The sequence below is a fragment of the Homalodisca vitripennis genome, chromosome 2, assembly GCF_021130785.1.
Source record: "Homalodisca vitripennis isolate AUS2020 chromosome 2, UT_GWSS_2.1, whole genome shotgun sequence".
NCBI lineage: Eukaryota > Metazoa > Arthropoda > Insecta > Hemiptera > Cicadellidae > Homalodisca > Homalodisca vitripennis.
Window position 1 is genome coordinate 68,188,944 of NC_060208.1, and position 2,387 is coordinate 68,191,330.

Consider the following 2,387-nt stretch of genomic DNA (forward strand, 5'->3'; position numbering starts at 1 on the left):
ATAAGCTCAATAATGTGACCAATGCAGAAATTTTTTAACCGAGCAGTAAGTTAAAATGGTTTACAACAACTTTTATCCATATAATTAAAAATTTCTAAAACTAAACACTCTAAGTTAGTACTCTTGTACATATCTTGTATAAAAGTTTCATCTTAATAGGAAGACAAGTTTTCCTGGTTATGAAAATGTTTAAAATTGTAATTTGGTTGTAAAGCACCAAAAGAGGTCCATTTTCCTTTCTTACCAACATAAAAACAAATTTAATGTTTGTAAACAATTTGATTTATGTCTAGACACAAAAACTCCTGTAATTTTTGCTCACTAGTTAGTTTGTGGTTAACGTTCAAACTAGGTTATCTATACTTTTTAATGCAAGAGTAGTATCCAACGAACGGCCATCTTGTTGCTATGACAGCTGTGCTGATGCGCTGGGGCTGACAAGAATTAAGTTTGATGAGGGTGCATGTCTACCCATGGAATTTGACTGAGCGTCATTAAAGTCTATCACTCAGTAGATGGGCAGAATTTCTCTTCTAACTACCTGGGCGTTGTTTCTGTCTGCCTGTTCACAGGACATCTCAATAATGAAATAAGCTACAGACTTGAGCAAAGTCTATCACTCAGTAGATGGGCAGAATTTCTCTTCTAACTACCTGGGCGTTGTTTCTGTCTGCCTGTTGACAGGACATCTTAATAATGAAATAAGCTATAGACTTGAGCAAAGTCTATCACTCAGTAGATGGGCAGAATTTCTCTTCTAACTACCTGGGCGTTGTTTCTGTCTGCCTGTTCACAGGACATCTCAATAATGAAATAAGCTATAGACTTGAGCAAAGTCTATCACTCAGTAGATGGGCATAATTTCTCTTCTAACTACCTGGGCGTTGTTTCTGTCTGCCTGTTCACAGGACATCTCAATAATGAAATAAGCTATAGACTTGAGCAAAGTCTATCACTCAGTAGATGGGCAGAATTTCTCTTCTAACTACCTGGACGTTGTTTCTGTCTGCCTGTTCACAGGACATCTCAATAATGAAATAAGCTATAGACTTGAGCAAAGTCTATTACGCAACATGTGGTGTGGCATACGCCTACCTTGTGTTAAGTAATTTTCAAACTTGAGTTCAAAAACTAATAATTCATAATCAAAACATAAAAGTGACAGTTATTATTTTAAAACTAATGGAAAATTGGTTAACAAACTCATCAAATCATCATTATATTTCCAATACAATTATTGCATAATTTAATTGAGAAACCTTCTGAATTGACTGGTATTCAGCTGATTTTGTTATTCAACAGTCCTTCCGGCTGAGTCAGAAGAAGTAGGTAGGTTTTATGAAAGCTGAAATATTAATTTATTCTCATGGGATATACATGTATTCAATAAATATATCAAAATCCATTTGATATAAGAAACAATTTGTTTATAACAAAAGGTTAGTAAATGGTATTAGCATTCCAGAAGTTTTTTTTTTCAATAGCTTCATAAAATAATGGAGTTGTGAATTTTATTAAAGTTTGAACAGCCACCATAAAGAAACAAAATGGCATACCAAACTGGCCAACAAACTCTACATGTTTGAACTTGTTTCGGTCTGTTCTTGGCGATAGAAAATTATGGTATTAACATGTAATCAATATCTCGGACACTGTTTGGGATACGCAAATATTGTTCATTACAAGCTGTTTATTTAAGTAATAAGCATTTCAGAACATTGTTTTTATGTTGATTTATTTAAAGATTGAGACAGCTGCCATATTTTAACGAAATGGCATACTAAGCAGACCAGAACTTAGTTGAGATATTTATAAAACCAATTTTTGTAGGTACCAAATTTCAACTTTTTGGGCATTTTTGGGACAGTTATCATTTCCAATCGCTGCGTTTTTTGGAATATATATATATATATATGGATTTTTGAATAATGGTGGTTTTGGCTCTGGGCATCATGTTAGGTAAAGTTATACAGAACTGTTCGTTAAGTGCTACATGAGAATTGAAATAGGCTAAATTTGGATACCAAATCTATCAAAAAGGTATAAAATATATGGCTACTATTGATATTTGGATACACATAAATAGTATATCATATAATAATATAGTAATCATCTCATCAAGGCTGGCTGCAAGTTAAAATTGAGGATTGGTCTGTTTTTTGTACGCTCAGTTCGCATTGTAGTGCTGTATGAAATGTCACTTGTGTGTTGAATGACTGTGTCCTACATTTTCCAAGTGTCATGTGAAAGTAGTGTTTATTTTTAGTCTCAAAACATCTGTCACAAGTATGTGATGGGGCTGTTCTAAAAATATGTTTTATTCATGTTTCAAATGTGTTGAAAACATAAACCACATAGTAGTAGTGTCGGTAAATAAAATCACTTTA